The sequence below is a fragment of the Macaca fascicularis genome, chromosome 7, assembly GCF_037993035.2.
Source record: "Macaca fascicularis isolate 582-1 chromosome 7, T2T-MFA8v1.1".
Taxonomy (NCBI): Eukaryota; Metazoa; Chordata; class Mammalia; order Primates; family Cercopithecidae; genus Macaca; species Macaca fascicularis.
In genome coordinates, this window is record NC_088381.1 from 81,234,052 (window position 1) to 81,255,539 (window position 21,488).

The 21,488-nt window shown below is 39.3% G+C and overlaps 2 pseudogenes; one reads left to right on the plus strand and one right to left on the minus strand.

Moving 5' to 3' along the window:
• Positions 1 to 264: 264 nt before the first annotated feature.
• On the minus strand, positions 265 to 1,030 carry LOC102123696 (phosphoglycerate mutase 1-like; annotated as a pseudogene).
• A 74-nt stretch (positions 1,031 to 1,104) lies between these two features.
• LOC135971710 (large ribosomal subunit protein eL31-like) lies at positions 1,105 to 7,272 on the plus strand (annotated as a pseudogene).
• Positions 7,273 to 21,488: the final 14,216 nt, after the last annotated feature.

The following is a 21,488-nucleotide window of genomic DNA, read 5'->3' on the forward strand; positions in this document are numbered from 1 at the left end:
AACTCTCTTGAATAAGGGGAGCTTTTCCACAGCTTGGACTGAGAACCTGTGCCCTAGAAGTGCTATTCTGACTAGATTGTGTGAAACGGGTGGGTGCAGGAGACAAAATGGCTAAAATGAAAATGGGAGCCACTGGTCCCTATCTGCAGCTACAACTCAAGATGTCTACTGATGTGGTCAGTGTGACAGGTGCAGGAGGGAGGGGCAGAGGGATGCAACGGGCAGGGACGGTGCTCCTGGGGACAGCAGCCCGCCCGCTGGCCTTCACTTCTTGGACTTGCCCCGGGCAGCCACAGCTTCCATGACTTTGCACATGGTCTCTTCATCCCCCAGGAACTTCATGGTCTTGATGGGATTCAAACTCTTGTCCAATTCATAGACAATGGGAATACCAGTAGGCAGGTTCAGCTCCATGATAGCCTCTTCAGAGAGACCCTCCAAATGCTTGACAATGTCTCCGAGGCTGTTGCCATGGGCTGCAATCAGTACCCTTTTCCCTTCCTTGATCTGGGGAACTATTTCTTCATTCCAGAAGGACAGAGCTCTGGCAATAGCATTCTTCAGACTATCACAGGAGGGTAGCTGATCTTCTGTGAGGTCTGCATACCTGCCATTCTCACTTATGTTGCTGTAGAAAGGATGATCGGGCTCCACCGGAGGTGATGGGACATCATAGGAGCGCCTCCAGATCTTTACAGGGTGTCACCATGCTTTGCAGCAGTTTCTGCTTCATTGAGACGGGTTAGACCCTCATAGTGCCGCTCTTTGAGGCACCAAGTCCTCACTACTGGCAGCCACATCTGATCAATGGCATCTAGCACTGTCTAGAGGGTCTGGATCGTTTTCTTCTGCACTGAGGTGAAGCAGATGTCAAACTCATAGCCACCATCTGGCAGTGCCTGCCCCCCTCCGCACTTCGTCTCCTCGTGGCCTGCCGGGCTCAGGTTGGCATGTACCAGCCACCGAAGCGGTTCTCCAGATTCCACGCAACCTTGCAGCGCCAGATCAGCACCAGTTTATAGGTGACCATGGCGGCGGGCTGGGGATGTGGCACTGACTGGGGTTCGCAGATTCCAGAGTACTTTTAGAATATTATAGGCGACCATGGCGATGGGCTGGGGATGTGGCACTGACTGGGGTTCGCAGATTCCACAGTACTTTTAGAATATTTTGTTCTTCATACTTTTTGATATTTGCCATTTTTTTGGTCAAGAATCTGTTTTCTATTTATAACAATATTTTTTCTCCAACTCTTATTATCTTTTTCTTCATGTTTCTTCAACTTTTAAGTTCTGGGATACATGCGCAGGATATACAGGTAAAAACTGCATAGCAGCCCACCATGGCACACATGGATAAATGTGTGACATGGTGGTTTGCTGCACAGATCAACCCATCATCTGGGTATTAAGCCCAGCATCCATTAGCTATTCTTCCTGATGCCCTCCTTCTCCCTGCCCCACCCCAAGCAGGTCCCAGTGTGTGTTGTTCTCCTCCCTGTGTCCATGTGTTCTCATCATTCACCTCCCACTTATAAGTGAGAACATGTGCAGATTTTCTGTTCCTGCATTAGTTTGCTGAGGATAACAGCTTCCAGCTCTGTCCACTTCCCTGCAAAGGACATGATCTCATTCCTTTTTATGACTGTATAGTATTCCATGGTTTATATGTGCCACATTTCCTTTATCCATTCTATCATTGATGGGCATTTGGGTTGCTTCCATGTCTTTGCTATTGTGAAGACTGCTGCAATGAACATACATGTGCATGTATCTTTATGACAGAATGGGTCAAATGGTACTTCTGCTTGTAGATCTTTGAGGAGTCACCACACTGTCTTCCACAATAGTTGAACTAATTTACACTCCTATCGATAGTGTAAAAGTGTTCCTATTTATCTGCAACCTCACCAGCATCTATTGTTTCTTGACTTTTTTTTTGAAACGGAGTTTCACTCTTGTTGCCCAGGGTGGAGTGCAATGGTGCGACCTCAGCTCACTGCAAACTCCACCTCCCGGGTTCAAATGATTCTTCTGCCTCAGCCGCCCAAGCAGCTGGGATTACAGGCATGTACCACCATGCCTGGCTACTTTTTGTATTTTGAGTATAGACGGGGTTTCACCATGTTGGTCAGGCTGGTCTTGAACTCCTGCCCTCAGGTGATCTGCCTTGGCCTCCCAAAGTGCTGGGATTACAAGTGTGAGCCACTGTGCCTGGCCCTGATTCTTGATTTTTTAATAATCACCATTTTGATTGGTGTGAGATGGTATCTCATTGTGGTTTTGATTTGCATTTCTCTAATGACAAGTGATGTTGAGCTTTTTTTCATTTGTTTGTTGGTCATGTGAATGTCTTCTTTTGAGAAGTGTCTGTTTATATTCTTTGCCTACTTTTTAATGAGGTTTTTCTTTTTTTCTTGTAAATTTGTTTAGTCTCTTGTAGACTCTGGATATTAGGCCTTTGTCAGATGGATAGTTTGCAAAAATTTTCTCCCATTCTGTAGGTTGTTTGCTCACTCTGATGATACTTTCTTTTGCTGTGCAGAAGCTATTTAATTTAATGAGATACCATTTGTCAATTTTTCCTTTTGCTGCAATTGCTTTTGGAGCAAAACAGTTTTTTTTACAAGAGGATCTTCTATCTCAGTTTTTAAATCAATCTGTCTTAGTCTATTTCTGCTGCTGTAACAAATACCACAGAATGGGTAATTCATGAATAACAGAAATCAATTTCTCACAGTTCTGGAGGCTGGAAAGTTCACAGCCAAGGCATTGACAGATTCAGTGTCTACCAAGTGGTCGCTTTCTGCTTCCAAGATGGTTCCTTGTTGCTGTGTACTCCAGAGAGGACAAATGCTGTGTCCTCACATGACAGAAGGGGAAAAGGGATGAAGAGCTCTCTGAAGCCTCTTTTCTAAGGGCATTGATCACATTCACAAGTGCAGAGCCCTCATGACTTAATATTTTCCCCCAAGACCCCACCTCTTAATACTGTTGCATTGGGGATTAAGTCTCAACATGAGTTTTGGAGGGACACAGACATTCAAATGATAGCAATTTCCAAACATCATTTTCTCATTTTAAATTAGATCCTCATTTTTATGAAATTAGAAATGAACATTTTCCCAAAGCCATTATGTTTTTGACTGTTTCCGTGAACTGTTTTTGGTGACATCCACTCTGTTAAGTTATCCTTGATTTCTTAAAATAACAGCCAATGAAACCCAAGTCTTAAACATCTTATGGGATCAGATAACAAACTTCATTTTCTCCTTTGGATGGCAGTCTTCTTTTTTGACCACTTTGCTGCAAAGACCAATAATTGGTATTTCTGATCACATATGGGTGCTGAGAAGGCTGCTAAGATCATTTGACTATGGAAGACAATGGAATGTTAAAGCTGAAAAGATCATGTGGATCATTCTAGAAGAGAGAAAAGCCCAAAGAATTTTCCCAAAGCCTCACAACTAGTTTTTGGCTGATCCAAGTGAGATATTCTGTCTGGCATTCATTATTCTAAACTGATGCCACAATCATTTATTCTATCTTCCATCTCCAAATAATGTTACATGACTTGATTGTCTTGTTTTATGGAGGCTTCAGATAAATAATGGCTGCCGTTTGTTATTTTAAAATGGAGAAAAGTCCTCTTTCCTCAACAATCTTTTCTTTATTCACAATGTAAATTAATACTAACAAGCCCTCTCAAACTGGATCCTTAAGCTTTGAGGAGAACTTTCCATGTTTCATCCAATTCAGAAGCGTTTACTTATCATCAGCATTAAGTATGATAGTTCAAAGCAGCATTGCCTGTTTCTGAAAATCAATTCCGTAGTAGACTTTGCTGCCTCAGCTTTTTTTGGACTAACTCTTATAAAAATGACTGGTTCCAGCTTCGAAGTCCTGGGTTGGGGTCCCGTTTTCCCACATAATCACTGTATAAACTCATTCAGGTTGTTTAACTTCCTTGATTATCCAATGATAAAGTGCTAAATGGTCACAAAACATTTCCTTTTAAATTGCTTTATACTTAAATTCGTTATTTTTGTATGGATCTCCCCATTTTTCTTATTAGAGCAACTTAAGTATTATGTTTCCAAAGCAGAGCACTTTAAATCCTGTTTTCTTTTCTCCACTTCTCTCTCTGTCTCTCTCTCTCTCTCATACTAATGTGATCACACCTACACCAGTTCTCTCTCCCTTTGTTTCAGAATACTTAACTCTAGGGTGACTTAAGTTGCCATTTACTAATAGGTGCAACTTGTGTGAAAGGATGAGCGTTTTGAAGAATCAGATGAAAACTCAGTTGGAAAAGCACAGGAAGCCTGTAAATGAGAGACAACTGAGTTGGGACAAACACAGAGTGAAGACTAAACTACGCCCGTGCAAGGTGCAGGTAGATAGGCTACATTCACATGATCCTCCTGCTTTCTCTGCTGGTGCCTCGACTTCAGGGCACTGTTTAGGATTAGGCACAATGGTGCCTGGGGGAAGGGATGAGGGAAGGTGGAAATCTTATCTGGTTGCTTTTAGGCTGTGCTTGCCTGGGGGAGTCACATTTTTCTAATTTGCACAAAGGTGTCAAAATGTGGATTAATCGGAGCTGTGGTAGAATTAGTCTAAATTTCAGTAAAAACTACTATGAGTAAATACTGAGTCACTGAGAAAGATTTTATTTTTTATTTTTAGAGACAGAGTCCGTTCTTTTGCCCAAGCTATCACACCTCACTGCAGCCTCCCACTCCTGGGCTCAAGTGATCCTCCTGCTTCAGCATCCCTAGTAGCTAGGATTACAGGCATGAGCCACTGTGCCTGGCGATTTTTAATAGACAGGTCAGGAAATGTCTAAATTATAGCCGGGGTCTAGTTTACACAAAGGTGGGAACTCTGATGGATCTGAAAGAAAAGGTGGACCATCTTTCTAAGATGGGTCTACATCAATGCAATGACTGCTTTAGTCAAATGCTTTAATGAAAAACTAAATGATGCTTGCTATTGAAACAGCACAGTGACACATATTATTGACAACTCATGTACGTAAATATTCTTGGATCAAGTGACTCTAAAATATAAAAAACAGATGCAATTAATGCTTAATTTCGCCTGAATTTTGCGAGCAGGGTTTGGAGGGCCTTCCTCCTTTACTCTGGGCCTAACATCTTTTTGGCTGTCCCCTGGCCCACTTACATCAGCCTGCAGTCTTTGAAAAGGGGCCAAGGCACACTTTAGATAGGAAGCAGACAAAATAAGGTCAAATAAAAGTCAGAGTAAGGTGGGCTGCAATTCTTCTTCTCATGCATTTCAAATTAAGAGGGACCGTAAGGGTTAACTATAAAGTATTCCACCTTGAACCCCCACACTCTCTTTATCTAGCACACCATAATAAAAGATCAAGAGTTCCTGCTTATTATCTTATTTTTCCTGCTTGCTCCACCAGGCTAAGGCCCAGTCTGGTTATGGATTAACACGGTGATCAATAGTAAGCCTGCTGTCTCTCTCTCGGCAGGGGAAAATGAACTCAAAATGCAGTCAAACTCTTATTGATCAAGGATATAGGTCTCACTTTCATTACCTCTGTCTCCTGATAACCCACAAATAATGTGATGAGTTGCTAATCTCTCTGATTTTCAATGGACCCTTCGCCCTTCCTGTCTGCACATTGCAGCTTTTATTTTCATCTTGATACACACTCTGTGTAATTCATGTAGCACTAACTCTCACTCTCTTACCGTCAGTCCTGGTCAATCAGAGTTAATAATATTGCTCTTCACTGGGGATGGAGGCTTCAGCCAGTTCAAAATAGAATGTCTCCCAACGAGGCAAGGAAATACAAGATGCAGACAGCTTCTTTCAAGGACAGAGAGATGTGAAGTCTTCTTGGTGAAGCAACACTCAAATCCCAAGATCTGACCTACTTCTACCGAAGTAGAAGACTCATAAACTTAAATGCTCAAGTCTCTTGCATGGCTAATTTTATCTTGGTTTCTGTTTCTCAGAGGACCTGAACTGAGCCATGCAAAGCTGTTTACCCTGGTGGTGCTAGGAGAAGGTCCCCTCATTCTCAGTGACTAAATGGTCATGGAATTTCTATTAAATAGCTGTAGAGAATAGCATGGGAACCTGGAAAGAAGCATACCTTTAAAATATTGTGCTTATTTATTTATTTGAGACAGAGTCTCACTCTGTTGCCCAGGCTGCAGTGCAGTGGTGCGATCTTGGCTTACCTCTGCCTCCTGGGTTCATGCGATTCTCCTGCCTTAGCCTCCCGAGTAGCTGGGATTACAGGCTTGTGCCACCACACCTGGCTAATTTTTGCATTTACGGTAGAGATGGGGTTTTACCTTGGGCCATGTTGATCTTGAACTCCTAACCTCAAGTGATCCTTGGCCTCCCAAAGTGCTGGGATTACAGGCGTAAGCCACTGCGCCTGGCCTCTTTATTTTATTTTTTATCTATCTATCTATCTATCTATCTATCTATCTATCTATCTATCTATCTCCATGTATCTATCTATCTATCTATCTATCTATCTATCTATCTATCTATCTATCGATCTATCGACAGGGTTATGAGACTGTCTAATTTTTTTTTTTTTTTTGATAGAGACAGGATTTCACCATACTGCTTAGGCTGGCCTCGAACTCCTAGGCTCAAGTGATCCACCTGCCTTGGCCTCCCAAAGTGATGGGATTACAGGAGTGAGCTGCCATGCCTGGCCTGTGTTGGTTTCTTTAATTAAAGGTAGAGCTGTATAACAGAAGCAATGTGGCTTTTGAATCAAAAGCCCTACTTTAGAGTCTTAGATCTTCCACTTATGCAGGGAAATGAGGACATTGTTGAAAACAATATATCACTTAGCTTTTGTTTAGAAAATTTTCATTTGCTTTGTGAGATAAAAATGGTCTTCCTTTCCAACTTGGATTCGGCAGCATAGCTCCTGCAAAGAAGAGTGGTGAGAAGAAAAAGGGCCGTTCTGCCATCAATGAGGTGGTGACCCAAGAATACTCCATCAACAAGTGTTCCCTTGGGTACTCCAAGAGATTTGAAAATTTGCCATGAAGGAGATGGGAACTCCAGATGTGCACATTGATACCAGGTTCAACAAAGCTGTCTGGGCCAAAGGAATAAGGAATGTCCCATACCGAACCCGTATGCGGTTGTCCAGAAAACGTTGTAATGAGGATGAAGATTCACCAAATAAGCCCTATATTTTGGTACCTATGTACCTTTTAGCACGTTAAAAAAATCTACAGTCAACGTGGGTGAGAACTAATCGCTGATCAAAAGTTCTAAAATTGCAAAAAAAAAAAAAAAAAAAAAAAAAGAAAGGACCCAAATCAGTTTTAGGAATATGATTCCTGTCACAAGCATGGTTACTTTTTCAGTTTGTTAATAATATAACTTTACTACACTTTTGGGAGGAATTCTGCGACGTATGACTTTTTTTAAAGCAAAGCAAAAAGAAAGGAAAAACCTTTCAAATTTCATAATGTGTGATGTTGCTTGGGTGTTTGGCTTATCAGAGATCCTCAAGTATAAAATGGCATTAAACACAGGTATAAAAAAGATGACTAACACTCACTGTTTTCCTCAGTTGAATTGTTAGAATTGAATTCAAACAAACAATGATTGCTTTTACCTCTTTGATATAAAACCCCGGGAAGGCTCACTTACCTGAATCACTTTTGTGAGGAAAGTCATAATATTTTCTGCTGCCAAACTGATTAAAATAAGTTACCATGACACCAATTCCTCATTCCTAAAGAAGATACGAGATGACCAGCTGCAACTAAGCAAACACTTTGCTCACGTTCAGCCTATAGGGTCTGAATGCCGTTTTCCAGCTCCAGTCCAAACAATTTGTACACCTGTTGAAGAGAAAGTAAAATATGACAGTGGTACAGACTCTGGGGGATTAAAGCGATTTTCACTGAGCTCTTAAAGCTGAGGTAATTGCAGGTCTCATTTTCTTCTTTTGCTCTGCAGAGTTGCATGTGAAATTTGACAACAAATTCCTCATCCCCTTTTTTGCAAGGGACTGGGTGGCAATTTCTCCAGTTTTCCCCCTTTCCTCTGTGCTGAGTCACTTTTGAAATTCTCTCATTTCCTTTGGCTTCATGGGATAAAATAAAGGGAAAATCAATCCAGGGCAGGCTTTTGTTTATTCGGCAGATTTTGGAAGTACCTTTAGAAGTATATATATATATATTTTACCTACTGTTTTAAAATTCTGACATCAGACAGCTGAGAGAATGAGACGAAAAGTTGGTTGGTGAAGGCTGGTGAGAAAGCTTACCCTGCTTATTTTGTAAACACAAGAGGAGAAGGCACTCAGGGAATGCTCCCCTCTTGGAGTTCTCTGTGTTCTCATGGTGTGCAGTGTCATATACATCCAGTCTCTGATTTGCTATACTTCCCAGGCTGAATATATGCTGCAGAATACCTTTGATGTTGCCATAATTGTGTGTGTGATCTTCAATCACGGATGTCATCAAATTTTATTAAACTTAATATAGATAAAACCAAGACATTATTGATTAGTTCTGCCATGCAAACCTCCCAGGCTTCCTCTTTGAGTGGTTTTCTTCTGGGGAAGCTGTCTTTATCTTTATCCTTTCAATAATGCTCGTGCCCTCGGAGCCACTGTGGCTTCTGAGTTTTCTTTTGAAGCCCACATCAATCATATAATTAAGACGAAGATGTATTAATACATCTACAACAATCTTGCCATATTGGAAGGCATGTTCTCTGGTCTGGTGGCGCAGGTTTAACTCATGCCCCTCTTCCATGTGGGCGTAATTACTGCTGTTCTTTTTTAGGGTTCTTCATGGTATAGTTTCTGTTAATCCAAATTTAACCAGACATACCCCTAACTGGGTTTAAACTTTTCTACCTTATTAATCAGATTAACTTGATTCTAACAAAGGAGGTCAGATTCTCCCTTTGTAGACATCTGTAGACATCTTCTTAGCCACTCTGTCTGCAAATGCTGTCTGGTGGCATCCAAGCATGGCCAAACATTCAGATGGAAAATGAAGAATCCAGAAAATCTCCCAGATGCCCCAGGTGACCAGATTTTTGGTGTCAGGTGGGCAAAGCATCTAGATCACTGAAATTTTCTTAAAATTGTTTTTCAAATCTTGCTGTCTGGGAGTTTTTGGCATTAGGCAAACACATGCAATTTCCAACCCCCACCCCCGCCCCCATCCTACTGCCTTCTCTTTTCTCCCACGCTATTGGCTAATCTTGCTGTCTCTGTTTTTCTCCCCTTTCTCTTTCCCTGTGTTTGTGTTGCAGGTTCAATCTTAACATCTAATAAGAAAACATGGAATGGAAGGCAGGTAGGGGAGCTAAAGTTTAGAAATGAGACCTAAGCAGGTGGCAGTTCTAGCTGGATTTCTGATGAGCCGTGTTTCTTTCTAAGACATACAACTATGCTTTTCAACCAGGTATCTGCATTATTGGAAAGAAAGAAACCTACTTTCAGATGAAAACATCACATTTTTCTAAAGAAAAAGCCTTTGGTTTTAGTTTGAAGAGGGTTGGCCTCCTGCTGAACTTGAAAAAAAATCTCACTTTTAAAACACAAGCAACAGATGAATAACCTTTTCCTTCATCATGTCTAGTGATTAAAGCATACAGTTCTCAGCTTAAATAAGATCATAAAGTATCTTCACTATAGGTTCATGTCTGAGAATTATTTCATGAGCTGTTGGCAATTCAGCATCTGCTAGAGGTTTGTTCAAACATCTCATATTCATTTAGGATTTTATACTTTTACTTTTTAATTAGCTCAGTTTTCTGGAGTAATGCCTTCCATTGTACATCAGTGTTGTGAACCTAGTCACTGGCACTCATAAATGTCCACAGGGGAACTGTGCATTTGTACAAAGTATTTGTATTGCTTTAAAAAAATTCTAGCTGACCTTAGTGACTTTTTCACAAAAACCTTATAGAAAAGTCATGCACTACTTTCTGACTTGAGTTTTACTCCTAAAAGTTTTGTCAGTGGAAACAGGTACTTACCATTTCTTTTAGAAAAACAAAAACAAAAACAAAACAAAACAAAACAGAAAAAAAAGGAAAGCTGTTTGCCCAGGGCATTTCCTGTTTGGCTTCAGCTAACAGGAATCTGTCCCTAATCTTGTCACCAGTGTTGAGCATCTCAGGGACATGACAGCATCTGTTCCCTTTGCTGCTTTTGGAAAAGTGGTTTTCAACCCTAGCTGCATGTTAGCATTATTGCAGCAGTTTAAAAATACATATTGAAGTCTGAGATCCACCCCCAGAAATTGGGATTTAATTGAACTTTGGCTTATAGCTTATTTGGTGAACCATTTTGGAAATTGGTGGAGTAGACACAATAAACAAACTACATTAAATCTTATGTTAAGAATAAGACAGGATACACATACGTATATACAGAATACAAATAAGCAAGCAAAGTAACTAGCAATTGGGTCAGGGACAAGCCACTTAACCTGCATGGCTTTGCTTCCTCATTGTAATCACCAAGTTCCTGACTGCTGTAGGACATCACTATGATCTGGGGTTCCCTGCCAGCCCTCCTCAGTCCTTGGCCTCTCATTCTTCGAATTGGTCCAATCTTCTGCAGCTCGGATAATCTTTTATACCTGCTGTTTCCATTCTCCCTTTCTCAAGACCCTCAAATGACTTCCCATTAGCTTCTGGGTCATATTCAAATTATTACCTATTGGTTTCAAGACCTTAAGTCAGGCAATCCCTTTTTATGTCACTTTTAATCTCTCCCTTCCTGCTCCGTTTGTGGCTGTCAGAATCGTCTTCACCAAGCAACCCTTGTTCCTCTCTCTCTCTCTTCTTCTGAGCCCTGCTTGCTTTCGCTTATCAGGGAAAACTTTCTAGATTATGCCCACCTGACTTCAACCATTCTTCCCATCCTCCTAGTGTATAACCCTTCCTACAAACCTCAGCTACCTACTGGTGTGATTTAAAACCTTGTAACTAGGTTTTGTTGACCTGAAGAAAGCCAGAATTGCAGGCAGTTGTCCAAGGGATGCTTCTCACACAAATCATGGAGAGATAACCAAGCAGAGGAAGGTATCATCTGTATTCTTTGCACACTATCCATGTCACTTGGTGGTTCCCCCAAATCACTAAGCAATACATTGTTTTTTTCTCTCTTCTTGCCTATGTTTCCTAGCACTACTCAGTAAATCCTTAAAACGGAAATAGAATCCAATACCCTAGATTTGGAGCAAATGTGATTAATTTCTTGTTGTAAAATATGTCAAGAAGTAATGCAAGAACCAAATTGTTATTTTAACATTAATTCAGATCTCCTGAGATGGATTTTCTAGCTTATAAATACAATTTACAGTGGGACACCAAGTCTCTCACTTTGAGTTAATTTTATAATCATCTCTTAGATAAAAGAGGAAGAAGGAAAGGCATCATACATATCTTACAGCCTCTGGATATCTTCCCTTTATGCATACTAAACATTCACCACATATTTTTTGGATGAAGTAAAACTAGCCTCAAAACTTTGACAACTGGGTGCAGTGGCTCACACCTGTAATCCCAGCACTTTGGGACGCCAAGGTGGGCAGATCACTTGAGGTCAGGAGTTTGAGACCAGCCTGGGCAACATGGTGAAATCCTGTCTCTACTAAAAATATGAAAACTTAGCTGGCTGTAGTGGCACCTGCCTGTAATCCTAGCTACTTGGGAGACTGAGTTGGGAAGATCACCTGAGCCCAGGAAGTTGAGGCTGTAGTGAGCTGAGATTGTGTCACTGCACTCCAGCCTCAGGCATGGGAGTGATACTCTGTCTCATAAACAAACAAACAAACAAAAAACGAAAACTTTTTTTTACTTCTTGGACTATTTGTAACAGAATCACCAGTTAGGATGTGTGTGTGTCTGTGTGTGTGTGTGTAAAGGGTTGCCTGTTAAAGTTCTTTGGGGCCCTCAGACTGGATTTACTATATTTAGCAAGCACCAGGGGATTTTTATAGACACTAAAATTTGAAAACCACTGCCTTATGTTAATATTCAGAAATACTTTGTTATAAATTTTATCTAGCATTCAGAATCTATCAGCTCAGTGAAACAAACACCCAATTAAGAGACAAGAGGCTTTTTCCTCCATCCTACACCTACACCTATATCTTACAATGTGCAGTTACTAAAGCTCTGGGAAGTCAGTCTCAAATGTAAATCTTTTGTTTACAACATTTATCATATTACAGAAACGCAATCATAGTCAATTTCACAATAGTCCAGCCGGCTAATGAGCTATGCTTATCACTAGTTCACTTTCAGTCTTGAGCTTCTCTCTTTGACCATCAAACGAAAGAAATAAAACAAAATGCTACAGGAAGTATTTTAAACTTTTTAAATTCATGGAGACTTCTTATGTAGAAAACAATGTTTGGAAGTGGCAGTATATTCAAACTTATACTGATTTGAAGCTAGCAACTACCAAAAATTATAATGCAAATAATAATTAATGTAAGATGAATACAAATAGAGATTCTGATTTTCCTAACAAAATGTTCCTTCTTAGGCTGTTCCTTGAGTGGATCATGATAAAGCAAACACACTGTTTTAAGGACGATGGGGGCAGTGCTTATGCTGCTTTCTTTCTGGCCTGTGTTGGGCCTCTTAGGGTCACTCTACAGGATGGAGGAGAAGGATGCCATTGGGGAATACAAGAGGGGAAGTAAAAGGAGCCAGATACACCCCATTCACACACGTTTACAATGATTTTACTACAATTTTACACCTCTTAGGGATTTTTAAAACTGTATTTGTTGTTGTTGTTGTTGTTATTATTATTATTGTTATTGTTATTTTGATGGAGTCTCGCTCTGTCGCCAGGCTGGAGTGCAGTGCGGCCATCTCACTCACTGCAACTTCCGCCTCCCGGGTTTGAGTAATTCTCCTGCCTCAGCCTCCCGAGTAGCTGGGACTACAGGCGCCTGCCACCGCACCCGGCTAATTTTTTGTATTTTTAGTAGAGACAGGATTTCACCGTGTTAGCCAGGATGGTCTCAATCTCCTGACCTCGTGATCCCCCCTTCTCGGCCTCACAAAGTGCTGGGATTACAGGCGTGAGCCATTGCCCTCCATGCACCCCCACCAGGGATTTCTATAGTTTGCATTCGAAACAGCTGCTCTATGCTTTGACTGCTTTTCTCAGAGTCCTTGGAGGACTGAGACATTTGAGGGAAATTGACATTGCATGTTCACCACCCAAATGGTAAGTTCACAGTTCACCAGTGGAATTTTACTTTCTATAGTTAAGGGTTTCTTGAAGCCCTTTAAGATTCTGAAGGAAAAGAAAGCCAGAACCAAATAAGAGCTGCTTAAATAAATGGTTTAAAGGATAATTGATGAAGTACTAACTTTTTGGGTGAGGTGTCAAATACAGGGTATCTCTTTCTCTCTCTTTCTGGGATAGTATGCATGCCATGAGATTATTGTGAAGATCAATAGAGGTAATCCATGACAAAGTGCCAAGCAATGTGTGTAGTTGTTTAGTCTCCTTATTGCTGTCTTTAATGCTGTTTCTATTAACTGTATCTTCAATATATAAAACATACAATAGACATTATCCAGTATAATTTAAAACTATGTTAAATTTTTAAATGGAATACATGAAAACTTTAACAACTGGATTACAAGGCAATCCTAGATTTGAATTCCACTAGATTCAAATGTGTGTATAGTCTCCTTATTGTTGTCTTTAATGCTATTTCTGTTAACTATGTATTTGATCTATAAGACCGTACAACAAGCATTGTCCTCTATAATTTGAAACCATGTTAAATTTAAAAAGAGAATACTTGAAAACTTTAACAATTGGCTCCCAAGGCAACCCTAGGTCTGAATTCCATTGGTCCAGGAATGTGGTACACCCTACAGGGCCCAGTCGCCCTTCACAAAGCTGATGAAATCAGTTGTTTGCTACCCCTGGAGGAGCAAGCAGAGATTTGACAAGATGATCAGAAAGACATCTTTGGGTTCTGGTTCTACCTGACTTAAGGTGTGATTGGCTCCCTCGGTGTGGGCACTAGGTCACCAGACGGGCAAAACTTCCTCTCTCCTCCAAGCACAGGCCCCTGAACAAAATGACTTTTCATTACCAATGAATTCTTTATAGTCTTCTTTTATTTTATTTTTTCAATGAGTTGCTTTTATTTTTGTCAACAAACTGTGTCATTTACTATAGTAAGCAAACTCCTGTTGTTGGAGGTCTTTATCAGAGTTCCTACAAATCAGGTTAATTGGTGATCAACAGAGCTTTTCTGTCTTTAATGAGGCCTAGTAGCCCAAGGCAAGGCCTACCTCTTGATAAGGGACTTTCTTTTTTTCTTACTCTGAACTCTTTGATCACTAAAAAAAAAAAAAAAAAAAAGAAAGAAAGAAAGAAAGAAAGAAAAAAAGAAACCAGGAAGAACAACCACCGGGAATGTCATTGTTTTTTAATTGCCTGATTACCAAATGTTAGAGATAAAAGATAGATGTTCTCAATTAATAACATTTACATAGATTAGCATCACTAACAAGCCTCATTAGTAGCTGCTGATTTTTGTTTAGTTGGTGTCCCAAGTCATTTGCTCTCTCTCTGAAAGTGCGATCGAAGGCACCTTCAGTATGACAAAACATTGCCTTCTAATCTATTTCCATTAATCAAACTGTAAGGCATTTTAATACACAGACAGGTTTTTAATTAAATAAAAGTTAATAATACCTAGTGTCGATTTCACAAAAGGTTTCATGTGTTAATAAAGTTTCACAAACTGTTTCTAAACTCTGGCTATATTTTATAGAACTTAAACACCCTCATTGGATTAATCACAACACAAACTCATCTTCATTCACATACATGAGCATCATAGAAATACAGTCCTTTTACTGTGTGCCTGCCATGTGCCTTGAATTTTACATAGACCATCTCCTTAATCTGCCAACAGTCCTGTGAGGGAGGTAATAGAAGCCTCACTACTGCGTGTTTACCTCTCTTCCTGGCTGACTAATAGGGATCTCAAACTGAATGTGTATAAAACATGTCTTGAATTTCTACCCTCTTCTTCAATGATCCCCGTCCCTGTTCTCCTCCAGTCTTTCCTGTCTTAATAAATGGCACTGACATACACTCAATGCGTTAGGCAAAAGTTATGATTCACTCTTGGTTCTTCCTTCTCTCTCATTCCCTCATATTCAATCCCTCATATAGTTTTATCCACCCTACCTTCAATATAACTGGACCACTTCTTGTCATCCCAAACACTGTCTTCCCAGACTGGACCAGAACTGTACAGCTGCAGTGGCTCTTCGACCTCATCTTCCAGCTTCCACTGTGGTGCACCTATAATCTCACCTCCACATTAGACAAGTAAATTCTTAAAGATCCAAGTTGGCTCAAGTTCGCTCTCAACTCCTTCTCCACTGGCTTCCCATTACCAGCAGGGCACCCTTTGATGGTGAGCTCCTCAACCAACACATGCCAATCCCTGTAGCTCCTTCTGCTCCCACGTGCCTGGTGGGCACTGCCCTCTCACCTCATGGCACTCTGCACCTCGCTCCTTTCACCTGCCTCTGCTCAGGCTGTGCTTGCAGCTTTTCTTATGGCTCCCTCTTTCCTACCATTCAGAGCTCTGCTCGCTTTCCAGGAACAGCTCTCCAGATCATTTCCTTCTTAGTCCAGCCCCGTGTCGTGCCTTGTTTTTAAAATGACACTTATCACTGTCATTTTTTGGTTTAATCTTATTAATCTAGTCCTAGAATAATGCCTGACACCTAGTATGTGCTAAATAAATATATAAACAAATAACAGAATTATCACCAAGTTAGAGATGGGCAAATTAATACACACAGAGGTTGAAACCCTCCTGAAGTTTCCATGATATGGGGAACTTACTATGTACCTACCTCTTGTCTCAAAGGGCTTCATCTAAGCCCATCTAAGCCTCAGTGGCTGAGGGCCTGGATACTCTAGGAAATGCCCCTGAAGCTGCCTTCCACGGCTCTTGGGACCTTTCAAGTTCTGCCTTCTGCCCCTCCATGCCATTCCAAACCCTCTTACTGCTGTGAGCCTGCATTCTCCTTTCTATCTGGTCAGACGGCACCAACCTTGCTGTATAGACTGAGATCAGTGCCCCACACTTCAGCCAAGTAGAGCAGTTCAGACTTGTTGGACTTAGTTATGTAGGTGTTTTTCCACCTGGCTTTTACATTTCCATATGGCTAGCTTTAGACCGATGGATTCCACGTCAAGTTAGAAAGACAGGATATTACACTCAGATGTTCAACCTCCCTTACAGTGTTCCAATGTTAGCCTTAATTTTTGGCTGTATGATCATGGTATTGAGTTCATTTCCTATGCTTTATACTAGATTTTCTTTTTAGTGCATACTTGAACACATTCTTGTTTTAAATCTATCACAAAATCTATTATTACTTACTCAGTTTTACTCCCAAAATTTGTCCATAAACATTGAAGTACATTTTGATTTTAAATAAAAAATCATAGCTTTTCAGAAACAAAAAAAATCCAGGCAACAGTGTATTTCAATTAGGTATTTCTTTTTAAAAACTTGTCTTTAAAAAATAAAGTTCTCGTGTTATTATGAAATCAATACATGCCCATTTTACAAAATGAGAAAAAACTCCAGAAAATAGAAGGATCACTTCCATTAGTTACATTTTATACACACGGTCACTATTGTATGTGTGTGCATTACCATCTCTTATTTTTGCTATATATTTGAAGCATAATTATAATCTTCTCATATATATAATATATAACAATACAAACAGCATATACATTTTCTGATTATAAATATAATACATAATTACTGTATAACATTGGAAAATTAATGAAAGAATCTACAAATCTATGTTTTTAATTATAAAAGTTATACATAATCAGCAAATATTGGAATATCTTATAAAAATGAACATAAAAATAATCTGGAATTCCACTCAATGGAATAATTATTATTTACATTTTGATATATACCAGTCCACATATTTTGTGTTGTATATATTAATTATAAAATATATTCAATATAAAATGTATTTATATATATAAAAGACATATATATATGTTATATGAGCTTTAGAGGAAAACATACAATGTATATAAATATTTGAGCATCATTTATACATCAAAATCCTTGAGTCTTATTCAAAGATTATATAAAAAAGGGTAAGTAACACAAATATCTGCCAAGGGTGGATTATTTACCTTTTCCAGTTACACAAAAACTAATGAAGTGGTTGTACAATGTAAGGTTTACCACTGCAGTAAATCATTACTCAAATTCCTTGGCAGGGAAATTAAACCTAATATCCTGAAGGTAACTCTATTTTGTGGTAGGGAAAAGAATTTTCTTCTGTCTAATGATTCACTTGGCACATTTTTCCAATTAGTTGAGCCATTGTTGGATTATGGGTTTTTGTGAGGCACAACATTTTTAGAAAATTATATTGTATTTTTAAAAAGTTAAAAGAATGTAGTGTTAAGGACAATTACTGGACCATTTTCACTTTCGTATTTCTAGGACTTGGCTCAACACATACTTATTGAAATGAATTATTCAAATAAAACACCATTTGTAATGTGCTTCCATATCTTTACTGTTCTCTTTTTAGTTGTCTTAGTCCATTTTCTGAATGATCAATTACTTTTAAAAAACGCTATTTAAATTGTTTCTTAAAGAAAACATCTACCTGAATAATAAAACCACCCAATCTTCTAAAGCCCCAGGAAGCTACATGGTTTGCTTAAGGTCATCCACCCAAGACTGGGAACCACTTCTCCTGGCTCCCAGACAGTTGCATCATTGATTCCACCATTGTGCTATTTGCATTGATAATGGTTAATAACTCAGTCTTAAAAATTTCTAGATCCATCACCAGGATCTCTAATGTAGGCTGTGATATCCAAGCTAAGTATCCTCATGAAACCATTTGGAAGAAGATTTAAACTGGCTGGAAAGCTTAATGCTATTAGAAAATATTCGTTTTGGTAAGTACATTCTGCATATTGTGTGTGTGTCAATACTCAACATATTAGACTTCTTTTTGTCATCAGTAGCTGTAGTTTATTGGCTGGACAATCAGATGAATACCTTTCTATAATCTTAGCTCCGCTAACTTCCTTGGGACACCCCAATTCAATAATATTCAAATGAGTAGTTTATACTATTCTATAATGCATTAATCTACATTTGTAGACTCAAATTAAAAAATTCAGTTGAAGAGGAATCAGTAGGAAACTGTAATGTGATAAGCCTACTTCTGAGCAAATTGTGTCAGGAGTTGCTGAGTGAGTCTTTGCTATGATCTTGGCCTTCCATTTATTATTTATTGGGGACATAATTTTCACTTGTAAGTCATACGAACCTGAGTTGGACTTTCCAGCTTTTTCACTTACTAGGTGTGCGACGTAAGAGAGTATTCAGCTTCCCTAAGTCTCAGTCTTCATCTGCTAGGTGGGAGAGTAATAATATCCATGGTGGAGAGTTATGGTGGAGATTATGTGAGATGTGGTGGATAAAATGCTTAGCACAGTTCCTTCCATATATTATTCATTCAATGAACAGTACCCACTAACAAATAGCAATGGATGCCTCTACATAGTATTAATAAAATTACGTATTAAGATGTGGGAGACAATTCAAACTGTAACTTACTATGGAGACGTTGGTGGAAATATGCTTCGAACTGAAAACTGATCATAGGGATCAATTTCTTGTACAATTATGATGGAATTTATGAGATGAATGGGTTGCTGCTGCCCTCTTTGGTAAGGAAAATTGAACCTTCCAGTCTCTATGATCTCCCTCTAGTGTTTGAAATTTACAGAAGCTAAAATATAATTAAAATTAGCTAAAATAATTCGTATTCTTTTCTAGGCACAGCGGCCCCCTGCTCTGCTCTGCTTTCAGATCATGCATGTCTGTGACGTTCGTGAGAGCTGATGGTGCATGCTTCCAGTCATTTGCCTGATAAGTGTATTCAGTGATGGCATCAAATTCAGCCGTTGGAAGTCTTGCCTCAGGCCTTGGAGCTAAATACACTGAAGTCACTTGAATATGAAATTATTTAAAGTCGTTTAACTTACTTATTCATTAATTTCAGATGTTTGGAAAAAAATTGCTAATTTGGCAAGTTTTCTTAGAAATTGGGTACACTTAGTTCTGAGTGCGACTCAGCAATTAAAAAAAAGAATCACTCACAATGTCGAGAAATGATTCCACCAAAATACAAAGGTTTAATTTCATCAGGGAATTTCTAATTAATGATGTTTGAGTGGGTTTTAAATTCCCCAACCACATTCCCACCATTCTTACTCACCACTTGGGGAAGGTTTAAGCCTTAGGGCATCTTTTAGATGAATACTAGTAGCCACATTTATGCTGAATGGAACAGCACCAGTAAATGCAATTATAGCAGAAAAGAAAGCTTGCAATCCCTGGGTACGCACTCACACTCTGTTACAGTGCCCCGTCCATGTTTCTTTGTTTCATTGTACTAAAGAGTAATAGCAAATGGCTAACACAAACTATAAAACAGTCTTGATTTAATATTTCCCTTGGCCTATCCAAGAGATACTCCCTTGCTTTTATGTGGGTGCTGTTTAGGATTGATATGTGCAAGTAATTTTCCAACAGCAAAGTAGGGAGGAGGCTTCTCTTGCTTCTGAAACCTCGCTGGGCTGATCCTTTAATCTCATACCTGAGTGAGATGCTTTTGGTTCACTCTAGGATTCCATTGTGAGGTGCAAGACGTGATTTCTGGAAGGGTCTTAGTGTCCTGGGGGGCCGATTTCACCCAGCAGGATAAGCAACTCAAACACACAGGTCAATTTACTCGCTGTAGGACTGGCTTTCTATTTTGGCTGCCAAGAATCTCGGAATCCTCTCACAGTGCTGGTGCAGAAGAGGGTTTTCCTTAAGTTATATGGAGACTCAGCAGAAACGAGATTGTAGTAAAGACTAAAGGGAAAAAAGGGGGCATGAGGGTTTAAAGGGTTGCAGAACATAAGAAGTATGTCCACATATTCTATCTTCTCAGCATCTTTATAGAAGTGTATTTTTGGAAATTGCCACATTTGTTACCTTAAACATCTATAATTTCCAGTTCAGAGACTCTGGCTTCATGATACCCTGAATTGTCTTCTTTATTCATCACAAGAGTGCTGTGAAATTCTAAAATTCAAGTTAACTTTAATAAACTATATGAGTAATGTGTATAGATCCACATTAACTTGTAATGCATTTTAGACGGGGGAGTTCTTTTAAAGCAATCTAAGACTGACTGATAAACTGTGATGGCTTCATAAAAATTGGGTAACAAGTAATCTCAATATAGAGAGATGACTGAAATGGCAATAGGACCAGGATAGCAGCAGGTAATTCTAAGTTTCAATAATACTATGGCTGTGGAAGTGTAAATATGGCACTAAAAATACTGCAAGTGAAAAATGCTATTTAGACATATTATATATGCACATATTGGTATGCCATGAAGAAAGAAAATACATGTTTCTATTATTTATTGATAAAGGAGTTAATATTGACAAAGAAAAACTTCAGATTCTGTAAAATGTACCTCGTTTCACTTGCTTGACACCGTGCTAAAAGATGCTGTTTTACAGTATCAGCATTTCCCAAAGACTGTCTAAGAGCTGGAATCACAGAAACAATGTTCTAAAGATTCGGTCACAGGCACCACATTCGTAGAAATCCTGACTCACTAGATGGGACAAGAAAAGGAATAGGTATTTTTTTGAGAAAGCTCTGCAAAAGATGGTTCTGATGTGTAGTTGGGTTTTAGAGCTTGTCTCTTGCCATCAAAAGCTTAAACACAATTCAAGCAAGGCAGGTCAATGAGGCAAATAAGTACAGTAGTTATGTTTGCTTAGCAAAAACTTTAGATAACTTAGCAAATCTACTTCAAGAGCTCCTCAGAACAGCAGAATAGTAGTTTATAGTGGCCAGCAAAGGCAGGCTTGGTATAACGTTTAGATGGGAATGATATAACTTGTTTTATTGTTTTAGAAAGCAGTTACTGCTTGCATTACTTCTTAGGTTAAGCCATTTACTTTTTTTTGAGTCACAGTTTCCTCATCTGTTGGGAGAAGGTTGGTGTTTTGAGACCAATCAGCAATGGTTCCAGAAGTCTATGATAAAATATTTTTAAAATAGTGGAAAAATACAAAGTAGTGACTGCATGTACCTAGACACATATTGGAAGGGAGTCAGGAGACAATGTGTCTGTTTTGAATAGCTGTCTAAAAGAAAAGAAGGAGGAGGAGATGGCTAAAAATATATTGAGCAGTAATCATATGAGTCAGGCCCAGTGCTAAGCACTTAGTATAAATTATTTAATTTTAATCTTCATGTAAACCCTAAGAGGTTAGATAGGTCTACAAAATGAGGAAACCAAGGCATAGCAAGGTGAAATCTATGTTCCTAAGGACACATGTGA